An 11,900-nucleotide genomic window follows, 5' to 3' on the forward strand; every position below is an offset into this window, starting at 1 on the left:
TGGCCGCGGGCCATAGTTTGAGGACCCCTGCTTTAGGGTATTTATCCCAGAGAACTGAAGACTTAATTTCACATAAAACCTGCCCTTGCAAGTTCATAACAGCTTGATTTACATATCCTAAAACTGGAACCACCAGACGTCCTTCAACAGGTGACCCGTTCAACAGTGGCACCTACCATGGACCAGTGTGCAGTCTCACTCAGGAACAATGGAGCTCAAGGAGAGCTTTTATAAGTACAGATGCATACGGACGGAGTACTGCGATACTGAAAGGCTCCCGGGTGGCGTCGTGGGTGATACTTCCGGCTGCTCACCACGAGGGCAGCAGCTCGACTCACAGGCATTCCTTGGGAGGAAGACGAGGCGCTCTGCTCTCGAAAGAGTCACAGCCTAGAAACTCATAATGCTACTCTGACCACAGGAGTTTCTATAAAGCAAAACAGAGTCAGTCGCAGGCAAGCTTTGGATTTTTTTTGAAAGTGCTGTTGAAATGGGCGTGTAAATAGAGGTTATAGGTTGTCTTGCATTCCCTGCAACTATATGTTGGAATCTTAACCATTACATATGTGAGCATGATCCCATTTGAAAATGGGGTTTTGTGAGTTATATCAATAAGACCATGTCAGTGTGGGGTATGTCTAAGCCATTAGCTTTTGAGACCTAAAAGAAGCCGATCCGGCATGGAAGAAAGCAGGCAGGAAGAGGGGAAATAGATGCCCTGCCACCAGAAGATAGCCAAGGAACTGAGACACGGAAGTTGGAAACAAAGCCTTTGCTCAGGGCCAATGGAGAAAGCGAGCCCGAAAGCCTTCCCCTGGAGCTGGTCCTCTGAACTGAGATTTCAAGCCTCTTAAACGGTGAGAAAAATCGACTTCTGTTTGTTAAAGCAATGCGCCCGTGGTTTTCTGTTTCAGCGGCACGGACAGGAAGGGGTGTGGCGATAGAGATTGGGAAGAAATAGGGAGCCAACTGATAATGGTGAGCGCAAGAATGAAGAAACAGTTCTAAAACAGGTGGTGGTGGTGATGATGGTACAACGCTTTGTGATGTGATTGAATTACCGGAGTGTCTGATATGTGAATCACATGCCAATAACACTATGGGGGGGTGGGATTTACAGTCTGAATCCTAAGGAACAGAGTTCTATAGGGTAGTCATGAGTGCGAATCAAGTCGATGGCAGGTGTGTGTGTGTGTGTGCATGTGTGTGTGTAATACAAATATTCTATCATAACATCATCATAAAAAGAAATTACAATAGCTTATAAATTCTCAAAGCTTGTTTGTTTTTTTAGTTTCTGACTTATTTCAAAATAGATGCTCTGTACTGTTTTTCTACTTATTTGTGTGTTGGTGGTAAGTGTCCCAGGTTCATGTAAGGGCGGGGCCTTATGCATCTCGGTTGGCACTCTGAAGATTGACTGAATGCATTCTTAGGAAAACAGCACAACTTTCAGATCTGCCAGGAAGAGGAGTACTCACTCCTCCCATGCCTTTAACTGGGGGGAGGAAGTCTCGAATTCAGACAGAAAAGAGATGGACAGAAGCAAGGGCGGTCTCCATTTACTGGTTTCAAAGATAATCAGGAATTAAAGAACTGAGTGACTTTGACAATAAGAACTCCTGTATAAGATTTTATAATCTGTATAAGATTTTCTAATCTGCATAAGATTTTATAATCTATAATGTATGTTACATTCTTCACTCCTTAAACTGAACAGATCTAAATTCCTTTCCACTGAATTCTCTTCTTTTGCAGTTTTAAAAAAATTTTTATTTTAATAAATCATTTTATTGGGGGGATTTTACATCCATTAAGTCAAGCACATTTGTACATATACTGCCATCATCCTTTTCAAAATATTATCTTTCTACTTGAGTCCTTGGTATTGGCTTCTCATTTTGTTCCTCCCTCCCCCACCTTCCCACCTTTGTGAACCCTTGATACATTTAAAATTATTATTATGTTCATACATTACACCGTCCACTCTCTCCCTTCGCCCATGTCTCTGTTGTTGGTCACCTTGGGCCAGGGGGAGATGGGGATCATTGTGATCGGTTCCCCTTTCTCCCCACACCTGTCCTGGATCCCCTGTGAGGAGAGCCCTTATCTGTGCCAGTGCCAGGCTCTTCTTTTGCAGTTCGTACAGTAGTACTGTTCGGGAGTCAGACCTGGCTCGGTGGCACTCAGTGATTTAGGAAGCATGGTGTCTGCAAGTAGATAGAATTTGAATTCCAGATTTATAGGTAAACTCAGAATGAATTAGTTATTTATAGTGATGTGATTTCTTTTATGGTGTCCTAGGGTGGTGTAAACAGTTAACACACTCGCTGCTAATCCCAAGGTTGGAGGTTCGAGACCACCGAGAGGTGCCTGGGAAGAAAGGAAAAGCCATCTACTTCTGAATACAATCAACCACCTCATACCCTGTGCTCTCCCTGGACCTACATAGGGGTCAACATGAGTCAGAATAGACTCAATAATTGATTTGGCTTTTTTGGGTCTGTATTTCCTTTATAAAACTAGTAAATACTAAGCACTTTGGTTTCAAACCAGAACTTGAACATAAAAACAATAATGATACCCTCCCACTTCTTCCACTCACCGCCATGGAGTGGATGCCCACTCATAGCAACCCTATAGGACAGGGTAGAACAGCTTCTGGGGATTTCCAAGACTGCATGTCTTTACAGGGGTAGAAAACGCCATCTTTCTCCTGTGGAGCAGCTGCTGGTTTTGAACTGATGATCTTGCAGATCGCAGACCAATGTGTAACCACTATACCACCAGGGCTCCACTGTCCAGCTCTTTTAGTTTTTCTTTACATATCTAACTTATCAAGGGCTGCTATAGCAGAAATGCCACAAGTGAGTGACTGTAACAAACAGAAATGTGTTTACTTAACAGTGTAGGAGGTAGAAGTTTGAGGTCAGGGTGCCGGTGTGGGCTCTGTAGGGCCCTGTCTCTTCTGAGCTTCTGATGCTGGGCAATGTTCTTATGGTTTGGCATCTCTTTCCCCCATGTTTGCCCGGCTCCCTTGTTTAATCTCCTTTATATCTTTATATTATATCCTTTATATCCAAGAGGCATGGCGCACACATTCTGCTTCATTCACCCATAACAAAAGGAGCTTTGATGGTAGGGTGGGCTACTCCTCTTGGGCTGCTAACCACAGGGTGAGCACTTGGACTTTACCAAGGGCTCCACGGGGGAAAATGAGGCCAGCTCTCCCCAGAAAGTCTCAGAAACCCTAGGGAGCAGCTCGACTCTTTCCTAGAGGCTTGCTCCGTGGCGCACTTGACAAAGAGAACCCAGACCTAAATGGGATTGTAAGCACCTGCATCAGAATTTGCAGCACATATTTTTGGAAGTTGTCATTCAAGCCATACATCATTTCTCAAATTTATCATCTGGAGAATTTTGCTTGCATGTGATATTATTGGCATCGTGTGATAATTTCCACATTCAATTCGACCATCTTTCTTTGAAATGGGCACAATGAAAGATGTTGGCCAGGTAGTGAGTGGCCTTCCACTGCCTGGCAGAGATAGATGCGTGTTCCCGGCATTGCATCCATTTATTGAAGCAGTTCGATTGGCATTCCATAAATGGCAGGAGCCAATGCTTTCAGTGAAATGTCTTCCTTTAGCACCATCAGTTCTTGCTCACAGGCTCCCTTCTGAAGTAGTTGAACACGAACCAATCATTTTCACCGCAGCAACTCTGTTTATTCTTTCCTTCTTCTCTGGATGCTTCCTGCATCCTTCAGTGTTTGCCCATAGAATCCTTCAACGTGGCAACTTGAGGGGTGAACCTTTTCCTCCATTCTTTCAGGAAATTGTTCTGTGCTTATTTTCTGACTCTAAGTCTCTGCACATTGTATCACAATACTGTGTCTAGTCTTCTTGAGCTGCCCTTGGAAGACTACTGCTAAGTGATAAAACAACAACAACAAAACAGCATGACATGTTTGATCTCCTCTGGTTTCCCCACTGCCATGAGGCAAAGCTCAGGCATGCCTCTACCCTCCGTCTTTCTCTACCCATGTGTTCCACAACACTATGTCTATGTTCGGTTTGCTAATTTGTTGCAATGGGGACACAGACGCAAAGACAAAACTCACAATATGGGGATTTATTAGGGGAAGCTAACAGGTCATCACAAGTCAGGATCAGTAAAGAGTAAGGAGACAGTCATTGTTCCACAGCAGCACCTCTTTCCAGCCAGCAACCAAGTTTCTCTCTGGTCCTCAGCACCTCAGTCACATGGTCGGTCCCTTGGCCTAATGCTCTGCCTCTGTCTCACATTCTCAACACTGCTCCTTCTCTCTCTCAGGGTCTCCTTGCCTTGGCCACAGTCTTAGCCTGACTCCTTTGCTTTGTTCCATGGTCTTTGTACTGCAGCCCCTGGTGCCTCTGGGCTTGCCTCCACTACTTTAGACAGAATCACAAGCATGCTCTGCTGGTTGCTTTTCTTCCTTGACTGGTCCCAGGAAGTTCTTTCTCTGAGTTCTTGCTTCCAAGGTGCCTCTAATGAACAGAAGAATGGGTTTGATGGAGGTGCGGTATGTGCCTTTCGGGCAGACTCTCCTCCCAAGGAAACAAAAGGCATGACTTGCTTCACATCCTATGCTAAAATACTGATTTAATCCCACTTTAAACCTGACCATTAAATAGCAGAGAGCTCCCTCCAAAATGGGATTATAGCCACAGGCACAGAGTCCAGAATTTACAATATATCAAAGAAGGAATTATGGCTAGAAGAGCCATGTTAACTGACTACATCTCAAATACATTTCCTTTATCATCATTTCCACTCACTTTAGTTATCATGTGCTCAAGAATAAGTTTAAGAATCTCTTCTGACATCTATTTTGGTCTTTTCTTTCTTTCCAGTATTTTAAATTACCTTTTGTTTTCTTCATGACTGATGTCCTTAATGTCACCCCACAACTTGTCTGGTCTTTGGTCATTGTGTTCAGTGGGTCAAATCTGTTCTTGAGATGGTCTCTAAATCCAGGTGCGATATATTCAGATCATACTTTGGCTCTCACGGACTTGTTTTCATTTTCTTCAGCTTGAACTTGAACTTTCATATGAGTACTGGAGGATTTGTTCTACCGTCAGTCCCGGGCTTATGCTGACTAATAATGAGCTTCTTCGGCATCTCTTTTCAAAACTGTAGTAATTTGATTGCTATGTATTCCGTCCTGTGAGGTCCACATCATCATCTGTGTTGTTCAAAATGGTATTTCTGATGAATAAATTATCGGTCTAAAAGCCCTAACCTGCTGCTACTGACTCATAGTGACCCTGTGTGGGTTTTCTGAGAACATGAATCTTACAGGAACAGATATCCTCATCTTTCTGCTGGATTTGAACCTGAGACCTCATGGTTAGCGGTCTAATGCTTACCTGACTGTGCCACCAGACTTTCATGGTCTAGCAGAATTCTATCATGCCATGTCTGGCATCCTTATTGTCCTCAAAACTATCATCTTTTCCAAGTACTTTTTTTTTCTTGGTTCAAGCTTTTTCATGTTACTCACTGCCATCGAGTCAATGCTGACTCACAGGGACCCCTTACGATTTGGTAGAACTTCCCCCTGTGAGTGTCCAAGACTGTAACTGTTTACATAAGTATAGACGGCCCAATCGTTGGGTGGAAGAAGATGTCAGACAGGGCAAGATATGACAAAATAATAGTTTATAAAATATTGAGGACTCATGAGGAAGAGGGGAGTGGGGAGGGAGGGGAAAAATGAGGAGCTGATGCCAGGGGCTTAAGTGGAGAGCAAATGTTTTGAGAATGATGAGGGCAAAGAATATACAGATGTGGTTTACACAATTGATGCATGTATGGATTGTGACAAGAGTTGTATGAGCCCCGAATAAAACGATTATAAAAAAGAAGGCCCAGTCTTTCTCCCAGGGAGTCGCCAGTGGTTTCAAACTGACAGCCATGCAGGCTGCAGGCCATTGTGTGAATACTTCACTTTAGTCACCGATAATGATCAATGCATTTTGATTGCATACTTGTTTGATCAATTTCAGACTACAGAACCAAACCCCAAACTCAACTCACTGCCAACCCTGTAGGACAGAGTGGCATTGCCTTATGAGTTTCAGAGAAGGTAAATCTCTCTGGGCGTGGAAGGTGTGTCTTTCTCCCTAGAGGGGGTGGTTCGGAATTGTCATTAGCAGCCTAACTTGTAACTCTTCCACCCCAGCACAACTCCAGCAGACTACGGAAGTGGGTATAAACCTTCAATTTCTCCATCTTTGGCATTTTAAAAAATCGTTTTATCGGGGGCTCGTACAACTCTTACCACAACCCATACACACATCCATTGTGTGTCAAGCACATTTGTACATTTGTCGCCCTCATCATTCTCAAAACATTTGCTTTCTACTTGAGCCCTTGGTATCAGCTCCTCATTTTTCCTCTCCTTCCCCGCCCCCCTCCCTCATGAACCCTTGGCAATTTATAAATTATTATTATTATTTTGTCATGCCTTACACTGTCCGACATCTCCCTCCCTTCATCCACTTTTCTGTTGTCCGCCCCCCAGGGAGGGGGTTATATGTAGATTCTTACAATTGGTTCCCCCTTTCTACCCTACCTTCCTTCCACCCTTCCTGATGTCACCACTCTTACCACTGGTCCTGAAGGGATCATCCGCCCTGGATTTCCTGTATTTCCAGTTCGTATCTTTACCAGTGTACATCCTCTGGTCTAGCCTGATATGTAAAGTAGAATCGGGATCATGATAGTTGAGGTTGGGAAGGACGCATTAAAGAACTAGAGCAAAGTTGTATACTTCATTGTTGCTACACTGCACCCTGACTGGCTCGTCTCCTCCCTGCAACCCTTCTGTAAGGGGAGGTCCAGTTGTCCACAGATGGGCTTTGGGTCCCTACTCCGCGCTGCCCTTTGTTTACAATGATTTTTTGTTCTTTGATGTCTGACACCTGATCCCTTCAACACCTCGTGTTCACACAGGCTGGGGTGCTTCTTCCATTGGCATTTTTTTTATTAAATATTTTTATTGGGGGCTCTTACCTCTCTTATCACAATCCATACATTTACCCAGTGTGTCAAGTACATTTGCACAGAATGGCATTTTCTGTTGGTATGTAAATTTAAGCTGTCTTTTACTTACAGGCATATGGATATTAACCTATCACTTTGTACTTCAGGATAAATCTTGAAATGTTCTTCTTGATAAGGAATACCATTGTATTTTTCAATTTGGTGTTCCGGGCAGAGTAGGGCATGATTGTCTGTTCAAATGGCCAATACTAGTTGCTTTAGGACCCTTGGTGGTATAGCGGTTACGAGTTTGGCTGCAATCGACAAGGTCAGCAATTTGAAGCCAGCAGCTGCTCTTTGGGAGAAAGAGGGGCTTTCTACTCCTGTAAAGAGTCACCGTCCCAGGAGATCAAGGGCTGCTCTTGCCTGTCCTGCAGGGTCACTCTGAGTCTGCATGGACTCAATGGCAGCTAAAATTCATGTTACCTTATTAATGGGTCGGATACTGATCTTCGAGAGTTCCATGTAGGTATCTTCTCAGAAATACATACATATATAATATTATATATAAAGAGTTCCATTTAGTCCTTGTGAGGTAACTGAAAAATCCCCTACGTTGTAGAAGGAGAAACGGATATTGAAGCTAAAACACCTTGTACAGCATGGCAGCACAAGGTGTGTTCAATTGATTAAATGAAATTATATAGGATTAAAAGATGAGCCTGAGAGCTTATTATGCATCTGGAAATAAGTGAAGGCTCCTCCAAGGAGAACAGACAGATACTATTCAGAGCCTGCTATAGGCAGGAAGTCCACTGCCCTCATCTGCCTTTGGCCGAGACGGAATGCAGGGGAGTGGGAAGCCTGAGAGTGCTTTGCTCTGATTGGAAGTTGTCCCCTGGGGGAAGCTGGAGGTGGGAAAATTAGAAGAGAAACATATTTTTTTTGGAGAAACATCTTATGTGACTGATTTGGAGGGCATTTTTGACGTTCTCTGACTGGCTCTGTGTTGAAAGGGAGGTGAGCCTACTCACGAACACCCGAGGAAGTGAGCAGGCATTGCATATTGTGAGCTGACTTCTCCAGAGATTCGGGGTGGAATCCTTGGCTGCAGAGGTTGTGAATCAGTGTTGTGATATATGTTATACCCATAGATTATCACTTTATATATTTAATCTCTCAAGAGGAACAAGAAGCCACTCAATGTATCTTAATTCTGGTAATAATAGGTTGCTTATATTTTAAAATAATCTGGATAAACTACGGTCTAAATTGTCTTACTATGTGTAAATACAATGAGGTTCTTTACCATGAAAGCTTAAACATTAAAGCAAGAAAGATGTGTGTATACACACTAGTTCTGAGAAAATTCCAAAGATTAGTAACTGTATTGGTTCCTATATTATCATTGTTACACAAGAAAATCTGTTTCAAAATGTGCAACTATGCGAGACTCACAGTTGTCCTCCAATGATAGGCTCCCATTTAAATCTTATAGAAGGAAAAAGAAGTCATCTCATTGCCTCTATTAGCCTGGCTCCTCTTGGCTTCTATGGCGGCTGAGCTGATTGATGGGCGGGGAGGGGAGGCTGAATTTATGAATGCTCCCATATGTAGTGCAACAGATGGCTTCGTGTGGCTCTTCTAGGCGTAGACTACGCAATTGCCACCAAGCAGCCTTGTCCTGACGGGTCCAGGCAAAACCGTGGGGGAAGATACTGACAGAATCAACTTCAGCTGTGAGTCATTGTTAACAGAGTTCATTGTGATTGCCATCCTGCTGGATACAGCCTGAGCAATCTCAGAAGCCAAACCAAATCAATCTCACTGTCGTTGAGTCAGTTCTGACTTAGTGACCCTATAAAGCAGGATAGAACTGCCCTTGTGGGCTTCTAAGCCTGTAATTCTTTATGGGAGTAGAAAGCCTCTTCTTTCTCCAGGAAACCCCTGCTTGTTTCGAACTGCTGACTTTTCAGAGCTCAGACACAGGAGCGGGACATTTACTACCAGTAAAAGAGAGAATTCAGGAGTGGGACACATAAGACAGCAAGGTCCCTCTGCAGTGATGCTCCTTGATCGGGGAGACCGCATTGGCACCAGAGGCGTGACTGAGGGGCTGCAGGAGTGGAGACAGACCGGACAGTGGGGTTCTCAGCCCACAGGGTAAAGGGAGCTACGTGCTTGGGGGCAGGAGGCTGGTTTGTGAAGTAAAAGTGGACACTTCATTTGAGACATGGGTTTACTGACCCAAGGAGCTAAAGCTAAGTGACTTCAGATTGAGGTTTATAGCAGAGGTGCATGTCTTACAGACGTTCAATTGCAGCCCTAAAAGAGCACTGTAATGTTCCCTGAGAACGGAGAAGCCAGGCCAAGAGGCTGAGGACTAGAACAGGCCTGCCCGGGGCCACAGCAGAGAAGCCATTGCTCTGACTGAAGGATTGTATCCTGAGTATTTCTCACCTGAACGTAATCCGCCAACTTTCCTAATAAGAGCCCTGGTGGCAGAATGGTTTTTCCTTAGGCTGCTAACTGCAAGATCGGCAGTCTGAAACCATTAGCCACTCCACAAGAGAAAGATGGGGCTTTCTACTCCCATTTCAGAAACCACAGGGGCAGTTCTACGCTGTCTAATAGGGTTGCTGAGTCGGCATCGACTTGGTGGTAGTGAGGTTTAATTAGCTTCCCTAAAAAACCCATAACCATAAGCATCATTTCTGAGTTCTCTGTGGCCATTGCAATGGACCCAGCCACATGCAATTGAACCAAGTCATAGAAGTAGTGAGCCGTGGGAGGTATGATCGATGTCAGAATGGTGGTAAGAAGGATGGAGATAACACTGAAGGCACAGTATGGGACTTGTGACCGATCTGACCCCACCACCCTGGGGCGAAACACTCAGGGCTGCCATTACAAGATGGCGCCGGGCAGTCAGGGCGGAGGCCCAGTTAAGTGGTAAACAACCACTTAGAGCATGCGCACTGCTTAGATGACGTAGTCATAACTCCACCCTGGAGTATGCTAATAAAGGTTCTGGCGAACGCACCAATCAATGCACAGCACGTCCCCATAGAGCGCATATAAGCAGCAGTAGTTTGGGGGCTTCGGGGTCTTTTTCTGCATCTGCAAATCGAACCCACATTAAACGCCTGTGGAAGAATCCTGTTGTGGCGCATCCTTGTTGCTGGCGAGACTGAGCGTGCGACAAAAAGATATAGCATCTGGGGTCTTAAAGGCTTGAAGATAAACAGCTACCATCTATCTGAGAAGCAACAAAGCCCACATGGAAGAAGCACACCAGCCTGTGTGATCATGAGGTGTTGATGGGATCAGGTATCAGGCATCAAAGACCCAGAACAAAAAATCATATCGATGTGAATGAGGGGGAGGGTGGAGTGGAGACCCAAAGCCCATCTTTAGACAATCAGACATCCCTTCACAGACGGGTCACAAAGAAGATATGAGTCAGTCAGGGTGCAGTATAGCACCAATGAAACATACAACTTTCCTCTAGTTCAGTGGTTCTCAACCTTCCTAATGCAGAGACCCTTTAATACAATACAGTTCCTCATGTTGTGGTGACCTCCATTCATAAAATTATTTTCATTGTTACTTCATAACTATAATTTTGCTACAGTTATGAATTATAATGTAAATATCTGACATGCGGGATATATTTTCATTGCTACAAATTGAACATTATGAAAGCATAGTGATTCCTCACAAAACAATATGTAATTATATGTTGTGAAATATTTATTTCTAATTACAAATAAATGAAATTGTGTCTTGAAGCATAGTGTAGCATGGGTAACAAACAGTCTTTAACACCAGGTACTCGTATGTGGGCATATCTGCATGTGGGCGGGCCCGCCTGGAGATGGATAGAGGAGCAGTGTCTCAGTTCCTAAGACCATTGGCAATATGTATTTTCTTATGGTCTCAGGAGACCCCTGTGAAAGGGTCGTTTGACCCCCAAAGGGGTCTGGGCCCACAGGTTGAGAACCACTGCTCTAGTTCTTTAATACGTCCCCCCAACCCCCACTCTCATGACCCCAATTCTACCTTACGAATCTGGCTAGACCTGAGCATGCACACTGGTACACATAAAAGCCCATGACACAGGGAATCCAGGACAAACAAACCCTTTGGGACCAGTAATAAGGGTAGTGGTGTGAAGAGAGAAGGGGGTGCATTAGGGGAAAAAGGGGGAATTGATCACCATGATTAACATATAACACACATACACACACCCCAGTGGGATGAACAACAGAAAAGTGGCCGAAGGGAGACAGTGGACATTGTAAGACATGAAAAAAAAAAAGATAAATTATCAAGGGTTCAAGAGGGAAGGAGAGTGTAGAAGGGGGGCGGTGAACTGATATCAAGGGCTCAAGTAGAAAGAAAATGTAGAAAGAAAATGTGTGCTCCCTTCGGCAGCACTTATACTAAAATTGGAACGATACAGAGAAGATTAGCATGGCCCCTGCACAAGGAGGACATGCAAATTCCTGAAGCGTCCCATATTTTTTTAAAAAATTAGAAAGAAAATGTTTTTTAAAGGATGATGGCAACAAATGTACTAACGTGCTTGACACTAATGTAACGGATTGTGATACAAGCTGTACGAGCCCTCAATAACATTATTTTTAAAGAGAAGAAGAAGGATGGAGAGTGGAAGCAAGCCTTGTGAATCAGCTCGGGAGAGGAGCCGAGGTCAGAAGTCACCTCCCTCTAGTTTTCTCCGTAAGCACCAGCTGCAGTGAGAAGGGGGCGCAGAGTTAAGGGATCAGTCGCAAGTGAGGAGAAGCCTTTTCCGCCTGTCGGACTCTGGTGGCTTGCTCCTTGCTGTGACGCCGGAAGATTTGCCA

At 44.3% G+C, this 11,900-nt stretch overlaps 1 non-coding gene across 1 annotated transcript; it reads left to right on the forward strand.

The window, feature by feature from the left end:
- Positions 1 to 11,453: 11,453 nt before the first annotated feature.
- Positions 11,454 to 11,560, forward strand: LOC142443975 (U6 spliceosomal RNA). Its single transcript, XR_012783672.1, has one exon. It is a non-coding gene; the product is annotated as a U6 spliceosomal RNA (small nuclear RNA).
- The last annotated feature ends 340 nt before the right edge of the window (positions 11,561 to 11,900 follow it).

The sequence above is a fragment of the Tenrec ecaudatus genome, chromosome 3, assembly GCF_050624435.1.
Source record: "Tenrec ecaudatus isolate mTenEca1 chromosome 3, mTenEca1.hap1, whole genome shotgun sequence".
Classification (NCBI taxonomy): Eukaryota; Metazoa; Chordata; class Mammalia; order Afrosoricida; family Tenrecidae; genus Tenrec; species Tenrec ecaudatus.